Genomic DNA, 14,776 nt, shown 5'->3' on the forward strand with positions numbered 1-14,776 from the left:
AACTTACCTGTTTGGTCTTTATAGAAGACAGGTAGGCAGATCTTAGGAATGGTAATGAATTGTAGTATTTACAAGTATCTCATGACTCCATTCAGCAGCTATTTCATATGGTTCTCTTTAGTGGAACAAATCACCACATATCTAGAAGTTGGCTTTCTCTGTTCCTATCAGTATAGCATTTTTTTTTGGCCTCTAACTCCAATAAGCAGAACCCACAAGAAGAAATTTGCTTTCATTTGGAAGAGATAAATTCAAGCCTTTACCTTTATCTTTGTCAATTCTCTAGCTCCATGCCAGAATTTAGTCCTCAGGGATCTTTATTACCTTATCATCCCTTAAGGTATCATCAGGTGTATTTTTATTATCCTATCATCTTTTAGGCTAGAATGCTGGTATAGTATATCAATCATGCTGCTAGGGCCATGTAGTAGTAGTAGTAGTAGTAGTAAAATAAATGTTTTAGTAATACATGCACTTGAAAGAGAATGAAGGATATATCACATAAAATTCAGAGATCTGCTAGTTAAAATTTCTGGGGGTCCAATGTTGTGGAGTTTGTTGACATATCTCCTTCAAAGTGAAAGTCTTCTAGGGGTCCTCTTTATCCTGTACTAATAAAGAAGAGATGCAAAGGTTTGTGGAGTTATTCGGGGTTTGGATTAATATATAACACATGTGGATATGTGGCTCTGACATGTTTATCTAGCGAACTGCTTACAAAATTGGTTACAAATAGTGGGGCCAGAGCAAGAGAAGGCATTCCAGCAGATCTAGGCTGTAGTACAAGCAGTTCTCCCCCTTGGCTCTTATGAAGCAACAGATCCGATGGGGCTTGTGATATCTTTGGCAGACTGATGGGTTATATAAAGCACATAAAGTCCAAATAAGAGAACTACAGTAGAAGCCACTAAGGTTTTATTGCAAAGCTCTGTCTTCTTCAGCTAACTATTCTTAGCTTGTTACTGGTCTAAGGTAGATATTGCAGACAGGTGCCAGCAACCCGAGCTCCTAAAATGAACGGTTGCTATATTGTTCTCCAAGCATTAAGTCAGGTGTGCTGAAGAGTTCTCCATCAACAAATTGAAGTGGTAAGTATAAAATCCAGCTTTATCAGATTCTGAAGGCACAAGAACGTTGCATGAGTGAGTAGCCAATCCCTAGCGTACCTACTCTAAAGGCTCTGCTTATGACCCTCTAGAATGGCCTTAAGGGGCTGTTTCTATGAACAACTGACTCTGGGAGAAGGAAAATTTGAGTCTGCTTTAAAGAGGACAAATAAATTGCTGGCACCAGATGGCAGAGGACTAGTTTACTGTACAGCCCATCTGACTGGCAACATTGAGACCAAAAGTTTCTTGGTGAGAGAACAACCAGTCACCACCAGTTCACATAGAGTACCTGATGACTACATTGACCAGTCAGGGATTTAGAAAGAAAAAGCAAGACGACTGGTGACAGATGAGCTTGGGGAAGAGAATTATGGATGGGCCTCGCTCTGGGTTCAAAGTATGAGAACACTTGTGCCCTGGGTGAAAACTCACCAGAAGGGCCCTTCTGTGGAGAAGTCTCTCCATAATCAGTTAGAGAAGATTACTCTGTTGATGTCAATCACATCTTTTCTCACCCAACCCAGTGCTTATTTAATGGGTTCATTAGGAAGTGGTTATAATAACAGAGCTTGAGGTCAAGTATGGACTCAATGACACGAAACTCTCCTCACTGCAGTTGATCTGACTACCACTTCAGGTGGGAGCCTAGTCTGTCAGAAAAACAACAAACCTTGAGCCCCTCATATGTTGTTGTCTTCTGGAGAGGCTAACCTATCTTTGGGCAAATTGATTCACTGCTCTAAGGAGTATTCTAAAACATAATCATGAAAAAAGGATTTGGGAAAATATTAAGTTAAGCCAGAATTCAGAGCTTAGCTTTGACTTACTAGGGATTCCATAATGATATTAATTTCTTCCCTACTAGGTATAGTTTTTATTTTCTCTAAGTAATTAAAAAACATCATGGTGTGGAAAATACTGTTAATAGTAGTATGAGACAAATCAGAAGAAAAAATGATCTAAATTTAGAGATAATACATTATAACTCACATTATCTAAGAGAAAAATAATAGTTGTTTGAAATCATTTGGCTATTTTTCTTTCATTACACCCAGATTGCTTTTAATTTTGATTGATTTGACATTATCATTGAACAAGAAGTCCATTTATTGATGCTGTTATTTTTACTTAACTTTCTATGGCAATAATTGCAGTTTCTAAAAAGTGATCCATAACTTCAAAGTGAATATCTCTTATTACTGATAATGAGATTTGGGCTAGTAGATTTCCTTGCAGAAGAGGACTTTTCTCATTTTAAGTTGGAGAAAAATTGTTAATTTTTGGCTGTTGGAAACATGTTGAATCATTTTTCTGTAGCTAAATTTTCAGTTAATAAACTGCAAGAGCTCACAGAGATTAAATTTCAGAAATAATTATTGCATAGTAGTTGAAAAATTGTTATTAACATTTGCTAGCAATGTTGAAGTAAAATTTATTTAAATTGAAGGAGATTTACACTAGGAACTTGTCAAAAACAATTTAATGAAAAAGGCATGAACAGTAAATTTAGGAAAAATTTTAACTTTAGAATGAATAGAGCTGTGATGGCTTATAATTCTTATGCTCCTGAAGTTTCTTTTAAATGATATAATACATAAATGCTATTTTGGTTACACATAGAAAAATTCTTTGGCTACTTTAAAAAACAGTGAAACTGGCTAATATTTATAATTTGTCTACTAGGTGAATATCTCCCTATGGGGCTAACACTAAAATAATCATAGTTTCTGCTGTCCAAAAATTCTTGAGGTAATTGAGTAAATGGGATTTAAATACTGTAGCTAAATAAAATTTAAATAATTGCTTAAGAGAGTATAGAGAAGATGTCAAAGACAGTCAATATATAAGTCAAACTAATTTTATTATAATAATTACTATAGGAATTCAGAGAAGGGACAGATCGGATAGGCTTGGTCCAGAATAATGTCACTTTTCAGTAGGAACTCTACCTCATTTTGAATGTGTTTTCTGGGCTAGAATAGGTAAGCAGTCAGATAGTTATGGGCTGTTTTAAAACTTCTTGAATAAAAATATACTTAGCTTGAGAACTTCATTTTTAAAATATCAATGTTAACTAGAAATGTAAAATGCACATTCAGACAGTAAAAGTACTAAGATTTCAGTTGCCTTCAATTCAAAGAAGGAGGTGAGATCTGAACTGTGTAGAAAGAAAAGAAGGCAGGTCAATAGAGAGGAAGATCTCTCCCTATCATGCATCAGGGGCATGGGTAACAAAAAAAAAGGGGGGAATGCTTATGGTCAAGGGTACAAATACATTGGTTGAAGCAGTGACATCATACAAGGAAGTAGTTGACAATGAGGCTGGGAACTTGGGATGTTTGTTGTGGTCAAGGATCAAAGACCTTGAACACCCAGAATAACTTAATGTATCAGAATGAAGGACTGTGTAGTAGATTTGGAAGAAATCAATGACATGGAAGAAAAACTAAAAGACAAGACAATAAAGAATGGTAATTTCTCATGACTTTCTGACAGATGTACATCACTTTCCAAGATGCATCTTTCTGTGGCAGGTCCATCCAAACTAAACTCACAAGGCCTGTCATTGTACTGGGATCATTCAAAGCCAGTTTTTTGTTTTTTTGTTTTTTGTTTTTTTTTTTGGAGGGGGTAGGGGGGAGTAAATATAATGAAATAGTAAACTTCCAAGTATGTGAATTTTGTGTACTCTAGTGATTCATGGATATCTGAAAAGCCAAAATCAGAGGTTCCATTTAAAAAATGAAAATGCAGGGACACCTGGGTGGCTCAGTCTGACTTCGGCTCAGGTCATGATCTCATGGTTCATGAGTTCAAGCCCCTTAGAGCCTTGAGCCTGTCTCAGATTCTGTGCCTCCCTCTCTCTCTGCCCCTCCCCTGCTCACTCTCTCTCTCTCTCTCAAAAATAAATAAACATTTAAAAAAATTAAAAAAAAATGCAAAGGTATTTAAGAAAGGTTATCAATTCAGACATATCTGCCACTTATACCTCAGCGTGAATGCTTTCTCTAAAAACTTTCCCCAAAGAGTATGAGCAGATGGTATGGAAAAGAAAGCATGGTGCAAACACAGGTAGATGTAGCACATTAATGTCTGCTCAATCTTCTACTGATTCCATGTGGGTAAAGATGTGAGAAGGGATGCTAGTGTGAGAGAATGAAATATAAAAGACGGTCTTTCTTGTCCCAACAATACTACTGCAGTATTTTCCAGAGCCAGTTGATTATCAGTCTCTTTCCTCAAATTGCCTTATTGGACAGCTTTTCTTATTTTAACAAATATATAATGGGAGAATCAGTTGAGTGATTTCAGCAGTAAGCTAATGTGCTACCTGCTTTCTGAAATGGAGGTCTTGGAAGTTGCCAGAAAGAAGAACTTTCATTTTATTGCGATATTTTTTTCTTTCATTTAGTCATCTTTGTTTGGGGAATGCTGTCAATTCTTTCCAGTTCCCTGGTCTAAATGTCACTTTTAGGGCATAGTATCTTAAGGGCTCTACTGTATGCTCCGAATATAGTCTTGAATTCTATTTAAAGATTTAACTTGCTTTTCATTGGGAAGGCTAGGCATCTTGTTTTAAATATGCTTTCCTTGGATAGAATAAATAGGCAGAGAATTATGGGTGAGCTCTGAAACTTCTTGACAAAAGATGTTTGAAATATTTATTTTTGAAATATCATCATTATCTGAAAACAAAATGTTAAAGTCACTAATATGTTAAAGCACAAGGATTTCAATTATTAATTCAAAAATACAGTTCTTAGTCAAGGTCTGGAATGATTTATGTAACTATTTAAAAAAATTACACATGGTTTTATTTTGTTAGTTCCTGGTTGTTATGAATTTGATTTTGCCCATGTTTGGTCAAGTTGATAAGTTTCTAAGAATTCTTCGACATTCCAGGCTTATTGTTTGTTAGGGATCTGCCAAGTCACTGAGCACATAAGGCTGCTCATGGCAAAGTGTCTGCTTCAATATTTAGCATCATATTCTCAAATGGACCAGAAGGACCAGCTGGAGAACACAAGATACTTGGCAGATATTTCAACCAGAATTGTAAGTTATATGTGAAAACAAAGCTAAAAGCTTGACGGGGTATAGGATGATCAGCAATGAGGTTGTTAAACTGGTACAGGTGTGATTGAAGTAAGGCCCAAGTGAAACCCTGTTTCATATTTCTAAGGCCACAATAATGCACCATAAAAGTAGTAAGCATTTATTTAGCTTACAGGCCTGGGGGTCAATTACCTACTCTTGGCTCGGCTGGGCAGTTCTCCCTGTTTTGACTGGGCTTATTCACATGTCCATCTATCAGCTGGAGTGCTGGACACATGGGGCTGCCACATATCTGTTATCCTCCAGGAGGCTTGCCTGGGCAGGTTCTCATGGCAAAGGTGCAGGAGTGAGACTGAGGGCAAGTAAAGGCTCATGGCCTGTTAAGGTCAAGTCTCAGGACTAGTACACTATTCACTGCTATTACATTTTATTGGCCAGAATGAGTCACAAAGCTAGCCCAGTTTTAAGGAATGAGGAAATAGACTTCTTCTCTTGATGGGAGAGGTTGCAAAGAAGGTGATGATTTAGACCATTAGTGCAATAAATCTACCACAAAGCCCTGAACCCCAAGGATTCAATACTCTATCCCTAAGCTTCTATGTAGTTACAGATCAGTCTAGGTGGTTCTTGACCTAGGATGATCCAGGCCAGACTGGCCAAAGGACATGAGATTTGATTACAGGTCTTCTGTGTACAGAGTGATAAGTAAGCATCTCTTTTAGATTTACAATGGTGACAGATGATAACCAGAGAGAACCAGAGATTTATGCATGTTTTATCATAAATATGAGTGTGCTATGGACTGGATATTTGTGTTCTCCCAAAATTCTAAAATGGAAATTGGTACCAAGAAAGTGGTGTATTGCTTAACAAATATCTGAAAATATGGATGAAGCTATGGGACTGGGCAATGGGTGGTGGCTAGAAGAATTTTGAGGTGCCTGCTAGAAAAAGACTGCATTACCTTGGACAGACCATTGAGGGTGATTCTGGTGAGAGCTCAGAAAGGAAAGGGGAGAGCTATAAAGAAAGCCTCAGTCTCCTTAGAGAACACCTGAGTAATCTAGAACAGAATGTTGGTAGAAATATGGTGATAAGGGCCATTCTGATGAGATCTCAGGAAGAAAAATGAGAAACATGTTATTGGAAACTGGAAGAAGAGCCATCCTCATTATAAAGTGGCAATGAATTTGGCTGGATTGTGCTCCTGTGCTAGTGTCTTGTAGAAGGTAGAACTTGTGAATGTTGAAATTGGATATTTAGCTGAAGCTATTTTTAGGCAAAGTATTGAATCAGAGGCCTGGATCCTCTTGACAGTAAAATCAGAGGAGAGAGAAATGATTTGAAGATGGAATTTTTTAATCAAAAGGATAGCATAACTTTAAGATTTGGAGAATTCTCAGCTTATCCAAATTGTGAAGAATGAGGAACCCTGCTATACTAAAGGGTGTGGTCAAACAAGTGTGTGATAAAGAGATTAGCCATCCATGTGCATACAAAATAGAAGCTCATATACAGGACCATGGAAGAATGCAAAGAAGGGGCCACCTCAGCACACACTGCCCACTGAACATTGCTGGCTCTACTCCAGCACCCCAGGTACAGCTCTGGCAGGCCTGGCGGCCTCTTCCAGCAGTGCAGTGGCAAACCTTGGCAGTGTCCCTGCTGCTGTCTCTGAAGGCTTGTAGAGTACACAAGCTATGGGTACTTGCTGCCTACACCTAGATTTTAAAGGTTGCAAGTCAGATCAGAGCCACTGGGCACTGGACACCACCTTATAAGAAGTGGGCATGGTACCCCAGCCTTTGGGAAGGGTCCAAGCAGAGAGCGAAGGTGGGGACTCCCAGCCAACCTGTGGGGACAGGGTTGCCCAGAACCTCAGGGGTCAACCTGCCCTGCAAACCTTCAGGGGCAGAACCCCTTCTCTGGTGGGCCTAGAGGACAGAGCATTGAGTCAAAGAGCATCGTCCTTGAGCCTAAGGTCTATTGGAATTTTCCCGGTTGGAATTGGGGCTTGCTCAATAACATCACTCCTTTCTTATTTCCTAATTCTCCCTTTTTGGAATGGGAGTATCTGTCCTACACCTGTTCTACCAGGTTTCAGAAGCAGATAACTTGTTTGATTTCACAGGTTTACTGCTAAAGATCAGTTTGTCCCAGGATGAATCACAGTTAAGTGAGACTTACTGTATCTGATATAGATGATGTTTAGATGCGACTTTGGACTTAGACTTTAGATTTGATGCTGGAATGAGTTATGGCTTTGGGGGCTATTCCAATGGAATGAATGTATTATGCATTCAAGAAGGACATGAATTTTGGGGGGGTCAATGGCAGAATTCTATGCATGAATATTTGCATCCTCCTCAATTCATATGTTGAAACCTAATCCCTAATGTGATGGTGTGAAGACTTGGGGCTTTTGGGTGGTGATTAGGTCATGAGGGTGGAACCATCATGATTGGGATTAGTGCCCTTATAGAAGATGCCTCAGAGAGCTCTCTCCCCTCTTCCACCATGTGTAGCACAGCAGAAAGAAGGCCATCTATGAATCAAGAAGCTGGCTCTTGCTAGACACTGCATTTGCCAATGTCTTGATCTTAGATTTCCAGCCTCCAGAACAATGAGAAATGAATGTTTGTTATTTATGAGTGTTTTGTTAAAACAGTCCAAACTAAGAAAGAATAATAAGATATTTATAAGAATGTTAAAAATTAAACATGATGAAAATATGTTGATCCTTACAAATGGTCTTGTTAAAAGGGAAAAAAGAACCAAAAATTGAACTTTCATGGAAGAGGATCTTCTGGAATGCGTATTAGCTTCAGAAATGCTGTATACCCTTCATTGTATTGGTAAAGAGGACCAATAACAATAGTTTTTCAAAGTCTTTATTGGGAGTATAATGGCAGTGGATTTGAACGATTAATTTTTCAAAGAATATTTTTTGGGTGGATTTCATCTACTAAGCAGTGTTAGGCACTGAGTTTATGAAGTTGAATGAGGTGACAGGGAAGGGACCTTTCAGTGACATGAATGAATGAAGTGTTGAGTATTTCCATGGGATATGCTGTTTTTCCCTTCTCTTCACTTCTATTAACATGTACTTCCTCTCTGTTAGCACACAGTCTCTCACTATGGTGATTTGGAGGGCAGAGGGCATTTGTGACCAGTGTGGTGATCATAAAGCACTACTTGAAACAAATAGAATTACACATCCCAGAAGATCCTTTTCCCTGAAGGTCCGCATTATATCTCCTTTCATCTCAAGTAAATAAATCTATAGAGCAAAGAAGTCAACCTGGAAGTGAATCCATCTACCAGCTATTTACTTATCTGATCTTGCTAGTTGCTATTCCTCTTACTGACTCATCTATTTTCTTACCAGATTTATGTGGCTAAAGGATCAAGAACACATCCATGTGGATGGCTTGTTTTAGCCATGCAAAATTTCAGTTCTTCTTGAGCTCCTATTGTTTTATGCTGATTTTATATCAGCTTATGAAGTTATTTGGTGAACTCTAACACTGTAGTACTCTTTGAACACAAAAAGCTGTTGTCTCTAGTAGATTTTTCATTTCTAATACAATATGTAAACAATCTTTATTTTTGGCTTTTTAAACAGTGCTATTACAAATTGCAGCTTGTATTTCTGATTCCTTTCCTCAAATAAATCTTTGAAAATAAATCGGTGTGCTATTTCCCAAACTTACATCATACAACCCTGACATTTGAATCATTGCAAAAATGTGTCTTGGAAATATTTCCAGTGTCTTGTTAGTCAAAGTTTCATAACCTAATCCGTACATGGGCAATTGCTAACTTGTTTGCATCTTTGCCTGTTTATAATTATAACAAAAAAAATTTTTAAGATTCTCTGGTCTGCTCTCTTCTACCAAATGAAAGAAAGAAGTAAACATGCTGTAACACATAAAGATATGAGGATATAAATATGCTATGGAATGCTTTGATTATTATGTGCCTCAGGACCGACCTTTTTCCCCTTCAGGGTCTTTTGGGAAAGCAGTGGATACCAGATAGCACCAAAGAGGGGTTTTTCCCCCCTTTTTCATGACTATATTGTTCCTCGTTTCCCTCTTTCAGCATTAAATTTTCTACCCAGTAGCTTCTAACCCTCCTTCTCGCCACATCTATAATTAGTATAATTTGGGAATCCTGGTTTCTGCTCTGTTTTGCTCTATTCCATATTTTGCTCCTCTTACCTTTCTTCCTCAAGATCTTTAGTGCTACATTTTATTCTCATTTGCCTTCTCATGGCCAGTCTTTTTCTGTTGTCAGTGCAGGTGTCTTCTCATCCATTTTCTTCCTTGGTATTTCTCCACAGAATCATCATAACATGCATTTGAAATACAAAGAAACTATTATTCTCATACTAGACATTGCATATAAAGGACGTAAGGACAATGACTTGGGTGGTGTTACGACCATGACAGGCCCAGGTTGCGGTTTAGAGCTCAAGTCCAACTCTTAGTCTGCGCTATCTCATTTAGGCTGCAGTTTCCCTTTCTATGAAAGAGTGAGCCATGACATTTTGACCCCCAACTGTAATTTATTTTGCCTTTATATAAATTCATATCAGCAACCTCCAGCCATAGATCTAGTAAAACGTTAACATTTTCTTCAGGGCTTCCCATTGTAAGTAATATTTTACCACGTGACACTTCTCTGAAGAAAGCAGAGAAAGCCATAGTACACTGGTTCAGGCCTGCTTGACTCAGAAAATTTCTGCAGATTAGATAGATGATGTGCATAACCTCAGAGTATCTGTTCTAAGAAGTAGCATATCACAACTGATTATTAGTCCTCAGGTATAGAGTCTTTCTAGGAATCAAATTGCTCCCAATTTGTTGGATTTCATTCTTTCAGTAATCAAGAATGTTCTCTTTTTTTTTGTCCCCCAGAATCATCTGATGCTGAAGAAATCTTGGAGGGTTATCATTGGATTTTGATGGATTTAGAAGCTCACTGATTTTTTCATAAAGCCTCAGACAAGTTTAAAAATAGTACACACTTGGGTAGTAAAACTGCACAGAGGAAAGGGCATATGGTTATATCAGTTAGTGGGTTTTATGAATAGCATTCATGTATATATAGTTTTTACTTAACAAGGGGTTATAGTTTCTATACACATAGATACATCCTGAACCAGGCACGTTTTGAACATTATGTTTCCCCTCCTGGAGAGTATAATGTCACATGAAACCATGGGAACAAAATAGAATTGACTTACAATTTTAGCAGCTAATTCCTTAATATATTCCTGATGTTTGATTTCCAGAAAGTCATTTAAGCTGTCTGGACAGAATAGGATTACTGATCACCTGTATTTTGGGGGGTTGAATTCCTTATTTTAACAAAAAAAATGTGATTCTCCCTTTTCTCTTGAGACATTGCAAGAAAGATACCATTGCAAGTATATGGCAGGATGATTTCAAACTGATTTTTGCTCTTATTTCTTAAATGTTTGTTTGTTTATTTATTTATTTATTTATTTATTTATTTATTTATTTGAGAGAGGCAGAGAGAGAGGGAGACAGAAGGTCAAAGCAGGCTCTGCATTGACAGCAGAGAGCCTGATGTGGGTCTTGAACTCATGAATCATGGAGCTCATGACCTGAGCCAAAGTTAACTGCTTAACTGACTGAGCCACCCAGGCACTCCTAAGTTTTGCTTTTTATTTGACTATAATCAAACTGACAAATAATTCATTTGAGGTGGTGGAACTTGTGGCCATTGAGCAAAACTGTTCTATGTTACTGCAAGAAACCAGGTGGCTGGCTTTGCCCTGTCCCACAGCACCTTTGGTACTATTGATCCTTTTCTCCTTTTCTGAGGCATTCCAGCTCCAGCATAGCTAATTTGCTTCAAGTACAAAAATTAAATGTTTACCTATCTAGCTAATGTCCTAAAATTGTGTGTGCATGTGTGTGTATTGTTATGCATGTTGAGTGAATATGTGTGTGTGTGTGTGTGTGTGTGTGTGTGTGTGTGTGTAAATCACTCATAGACTAATTTTTCTGTGGTCTCAGCACAGCTCTTTTAAGTAATAAAATCATAACATTCCAGGTAATTCCATGGTCCTGTGTTCTGGCACAGAGCAATAACTGTTGGTTTTTGAAGAGGACAGACCTGGGTCTAGATCCCACCTTCAGCACTTACAAATTAGATATCTTTAGGCAAGTGTGATGGTTAATTTTATGTGTCAACTTCACTGGGTCATGGGGTACCCATATATTTGATCAAATACTATTCTGGATGTTTCTGTGAGAGTAGTTTTGGATGAGTTTGACATTTAAATCAATAGACTGAGTAGAGGAGATTGCTCTCTCTAATCTGGGTGGATTTCAATCAAATCACTTGAAGGTCTGAATTGGACCAAAAGACTGATCTGCCCCCATTTAAGAGGGAATTCCTTCTCTTGACTGCTTTAGGGCTCAGATATTGTTTTTTTTTCTGCCGTCAGATTTGAACTGAAACATTGGCTCTTCTTGGGTCTTGAGCCTGTAGACATTTGGACTAGAATTATGCTATTGGCTCTCTTGGGTCTCCAAGTGGCTGACTGCACATCTTAGGACTTGTTGACTTATTTAATCATGTGAGGTAATTCTCTATAATAAATCTCTTTCCATATATATTTTTATGTAGGATATATATATGTATGTACATATATATATATGTATATCTCCTATTGTTTCTATTTCTCTGGAGAACTCTGACTCATGTGGCAGGTTACCCAATCTTTTGCAGCCTTGATTTTGTTAGATATAAGGGGGGGAAATATTACCCATTTTATAAGGTTGTTGTAAGGTTAATGAGATCAGGATGACAAAATATCTTGCACAAAGTAGGTATTTATTAAACAGCAACTGTGTTATTATAATGCTTATTTTTCACAGTGCAGAACCTTTCTTAAGGCCCCAATCTTGAAGGAAACAGTTCTAGTTCAATTATTTTCTTCTTTCAACTTTTCTTTTCAACTGCAGGGAGATAAGGCTTCCTGCAGTTAACTTCCTTTTGAATTCTGGCAAAGTACTGTTTATATTCTACTGTCACCTCCTTCAAAATTCCAGCCCCCCCCACCAAAAAAAAAATTCCTGGCCAAAATTGTTTCTTACAAAATTCTCTAACTCAGCAAAGCAGCTAATGATACTCTTGAGTCTCATTTTCTGTCTCTCCAGGCTCCAACTGCTTTTGACCATACCACTCAGGATTAAGGCATCTGGACTTACCTGTATGTGACAGATGTCCCTTGGGCCTGGACAACAGAAGAAGTTGCCATGAGATTTTGGGCCTTCTGGCTTGAGCTCAGGATCTAGGAATGTGGTTAGAAGAGGTATGTTGGGTGAGAGATTTGGGGTCAGATGTATCATGTCAAATACTCAAGTAGAGGGCTATGCTCTGAGTCCCTCTGAGGTATGCTCTTTTTCTCTGTAATGTTTACTTCTCTCCCCTCCCTGATCACCCCTTCCTCATCCCTACACACACACACACACACACACACACACACACACACACTCACACATGTTTGTATTCTTCCACCTTTTCTGTGGCTTGACTTGGTATGTGTGTGTGCAGTAATACTGTGCTTACAAGGTGTGACTGGGCAAGTACTCAACCTCTCTGCTTTCATTTCCTCAACTTTAAAGTGGTGCAAGTAACACCTACACCTGGGATTGTGGGGAAATTAAATAATACAATGTATACAAAGTGTCTTGTATTCTGACTAGTACATAGTAGGTGTACCATAAATTATAATTATTGCTGTTATGTGATTCAGATAGAATAGGCTCTGAGTACCAGGGTGAGAGCACAGAGGGGAGACTAGGTCAGAGAGATGTAGGGCGATGCAAACTTGTCAAATTAATGTGGGCAAAAACTATAGCTGAAGTAGAGGGTACTTTCATACATCAAAAAAGTGTGTGCTGCTAAATCCATTTATCTATATACCAATTTAAAGACCAAACCAAGGTTAGAGATTGGGCTGTATGGCCAATAGAGGCTGTATGCCTCTGTAGAGGCAGCAGGCAAAAATAAGCACTAGAGACGGTTTGTAGGAATCCATAATGGCTAAGAGGAAGCAGAGAGAATCATAGTTCAGGTATGGCAAGATTGGGTTAAACTGTGTGCAGAGCCCTGCAGGATGACAGGCTGGCAAACTTGCAAACTGTCACAGCCAGGTGTGAGGAGATACCTACTGTGATTTTGATTTGCATGTCCCTGATGATTAGTGATGTTGAGCACCTTGTTGGTGTACCTGTTAGCCGTTTGTATGTCTTCTTTGGAAAAATGTCAGTTCCCTTGCCCACTTTTTAATAGGATTGTTTGTTTTTTGTTTTTGCTATTGCGTTGTATGAATTCCTTATATATTTTGGATATTAGCCCTTTATCAGATGTATGATTTGTAATTATTTTCTCCCATTCCATAGGCTCCTTTTTCATTTCATTGATTGTTTCTTCTGCTGTGAGAGGCTTTTAGTTTGATGTAGTCCTGTGTGTTGATTTTTGCTGTTTTTGCTTGTGCTTTTGGTATCATATCAAAAAATCCTTGCCAAGACCAATGTTAAGGAACATTTTCCCTATGGTTTCTTCTAGGAGTTTCATGGTTTTAGATTTTATCCTTAAGTCCTGAATCCATTTTGAGTTAATTTTGTGAGTGGTGTGAGAAAGAGGTCCAACTTCATTTTATGCGTGTATTTATCCATTTTCCCCAACATGATTTATTGCAGGGACCATTATTTCACCATTGAGTATTCTTGGCTCCCTTGTCAAATACTTAGCTTTTGACATGCAGGTGGTTATTTCTGGACTCCCCATTCTTTTCCATTGGTCTCTGTGTTTCTGTTTTTATGCCAGTACTATACTGTTTTGATTACAGTGGTTTTGAAATTAGGAAGTGTGATGTTTCCTGCTTTGTTCTTCTTTCTTAGAATTGTAGGGAGATGTTAATCAAAGGGTACAAACTTGCATTTAGAAGATGAATAAATTCTGGATTGTGATTATAGTTAATAATACTATATGCATACTTCAAAGTTTCTAAGAGACTAGATTCTAAATGTTCTCACCACAAGAAAGAAATGAAAATGATATCATATGATATGCTGGAAGTGTTAGCTAATGTTATGGTGGTAATTATATATATTGCAATATATAAATGTTTGAAATTGACATGTTGTGCTCCTTAAACTAGTCAAGGCTGTATGACAATTATAGCTCAATAAAAAGAAAAACTGTCACAGTCAGAGTAGGAAGGACCATGGGTGCTCAGGCATTGACCACCTGTCCTCTTCCTTTGTGGTGGCACCCATTTAGTAAGGGTGGAGATGGTTGACTGTTATGTGTGGGGACCAACCAGTTTTTCTGGACCACACAGCTAGCCAGAGAATTACAATTTGATCCCAGAACTTTCAAACACCAGCTGTTTTGCAGAGCAAGCTTTTCACCACATCCCACATTCCTATAGTGCACACTTGCTGAGGAATCTTCAGGAAAGAGGAGATACTTGAACTAACTTTTGAACAGCATTCCCAGCAAAGAGCTCTAATTAGGAAAGCACAGCATGTTTAGAGAAGTTAGAGCAGAAGGTATCTGAG

At 38.1% G+C, this 14,776-nt stretch overlaps 1 long non-coding RNA gene across 1 annotated transcript in view; it reads left to right on the plus strand.

Annotated features, from left to right (window-relative positions):
- The first annotated feature begins 12,278 nt into the window (after positions 1-12,278).
- Positions 12,279-14,776, plus strand: part of LOC123599148 — a 242,242-nt gene continuing 239,744 nt past the window's right edge. The window contains exon 1 of the long non-coding RNA XR_006713001.1: positions 12,279-12,519. This is a non-coding gene — a long non-coding RNA (uncharacterized LOC123599148). The remainder of the gene's footprint in view (positions 12,520-14,776) is intronic.

Source organism: Leopardus geoffroyi, chromosome A1 (genome assembly GCF_018350155.1).
Source record: "Leopardus geoffroyi isolate Oge1 chromosome A1, O.geoffroyi_Oge1_pat1.0, whole genome shotgun sequence".
Taxonomy (NCBI): domain Eukaryota; kingdom Metazoa; phylum Chordata; class Mammalia; order Carnivora; family Felidae; genus Leopardus; species Leopardus geoffroyi.